The sequence below is a fragment of the Ovis aries genome, chromosome 4 (assembly GCF_016772045.2).
Source record: "Ovis aries strain OAR_USU_Benz2616 breed Rambouillet chromosome 4, ARS-UI_Ramb_v3.0, whole genome shotgun sequence".
Lineage (NCBI taxonomy): Eukaryota > Metazoa > Chordata > Mammalia > Artiodactyla > Bovidae > Ovis > Ovis aries.
Genome location: NC_056057.1, coordinates 116840040 through 116841966, shown reverse-complemented (window position 1 = coordinate 116841966; position 1927 = coordinate 116840040). Strand labels below are relative to the sequence as shown.

At 41.3% G+C, this 1927-nt stretch overlaps 1 non-coding gene across 1 annotated transcript; it reads right to left on the bottom strand.

The window, feature by feature from the left end:
* Positions 1–1532: 1532 nt before the first annotated feature.
* On the bottom strand, positions 1533–1639 carry LOC114114671 (U6 spliceosomal RNA). The gene has a single exon (XR_003589288.1). It is a non-coding gene; the product is annotated as a U6 spliceosomal RNA (small nuclear RNA).
* Positions 1640–1927: the final 288 nt, after the last annotated feature.

The window sequence follows — 1927 nt, the reverse complement described above, 5'->3', positions numbered from 1 at the left end:
ACTGTATCCCACCAAGCACCTCTGTCCACGGAGATTCTCCAGGAAAGAATATGACAAACCTAGACATCATACTAAAAAGCAGAGACATCACTTTGCCAACAAAGGTTCGTATAGTCAACGCTGTGGTTTTTCCAGCAGTCATGTACGGATGTGAGAGTGGGACCATGAAGAAGGCCGAGCGCCGAAGAATTGAGGCTTTGGAACTGGAGTAGTGCTGGAGAAGACTCTTTTTTTTTTTTTTTTTTTTAGTTTTTTATTTTTTAAATTTTAAAATCTTTAATTCTTACATGCGTTCCCAAACATGAACCCCCTCCCACCTCCCTCCCCATAACATCTCTGGGTCATCCCCATGCACCAGCCCCAAGCATGCTGCATCCTGCATCAGACATAGACTGGCGATTCAATTCTTACATGATAGTATACATGTTAGAATGTCATTCTCCCAAATCATCCCACCCTCTCCCTCTCCCTCTGAGTCCAAAAGTCCGTTATACACATCTGTGTCTCTTTCCCTGTCTTGCATACAGGGTCGTCATTGCCATCTTCCTAAATTCCATATATATGTGTTAGTATACTGTATTGGTGTTTTTCTTTCTGGCTTACTTCACTCTGTATAATCGGCTCCAGTTTCATCCATCTCATCAGAACTGATTCAAATGAATTATTTTTAACAGCTGAGTAATACTCCATTGTGTATATGTACCACAGCTTTCTTATCCATTCATCTGCTGATGGACATCTAGGTTGTTTCCATGTCCTGGCTATTATAAACAGTGCTGCGATGAACATTGGGGTACATGTGTCTCTTTCAATTCTGGTTTCCTCAGTGTGTATGCCCAGAAGTGGGATTGCTGGGTCATAAGGTAGTTCTATTTGCAATTTTTAAGGAATCTCACACTGTTCTCCATAGTGGCTGTACTAGTTTGCATTCCCACCAATAGTGTAGGAGGGTTCCCTTTTCTCCACACCCTCTCCAGCATTTATTGCTTGCAGATTTTTGGATCGCAGCCATTCTGACTGGTGTGAAGTGGTACCTCATTGTGGTTTTGATTTGCATTTCTCTAATAATGAGTGATGTTGAGCATCTTTTCATGTGTTTGTTAGCCATCCGTATGTCTTCTTTGGAGAAATGTCTATTTAGTTCTTTGGCCCATTTTCTGATTGGGTCGTTTATTTTTCTGGAATTGAGCTGCATAAGTTGCTTGTATATTTTTGAGATTAGTTGTTTGTCAGTTGCTTCATTTGCTATTATTTTCTCCCATTCAGAAGGCTGTCTTTTCACCTTGCTTATATTTTCCTTTGTTGTGCAGAAGCTTTTAATTTTAATTAGATCCCATTTGTTTATTTTTGCTTTTATTTCCAGAATTCTGGGAGGTGGATCATAGAGGATACTGCTGTGATTTATGTCTGAGAGTGTTTTGCCTATGTTCTCCTCTAGGAGTTTTATAGTTTCTGATCTTACATTTAGATCTTTAATCCATTTTGAGTTTATTTTTGTGTGCGGTGTTAGGAAGTGATCTAGTTTCATTCTTAAAAATATGGAACGCTTCACGAATTTGCGTGTCATCCTTGCGCAGGGGCCATGCTAATCTACTCTGTATCGTTCCAATTTTAGTATATGTGCTGCCGAAGCGAGCACTGGAGAAGACTCTTGAGAGTCCCTTGGACTGCAAGGAGATCCAACCCATCAATCCTAGACGAAATCAGTCCTGAATATTCATTGGAAGGACTGATGCTGAAGCTGAAGCTCTAATACTGTGGCCACCTGATGCGAAGAGTCAACTCATTGGAAAAGACCCTGATGCTGGGAAAGATTGAAGGCAGGAGGAGAAGGGGACAGCAGAGGATGAGATGACTGGCTAACATCACTGACTCAATGAACATGAGTTTGAGCCAGCGCTGGAAGACAGTGAAGGACGGGGAAGTC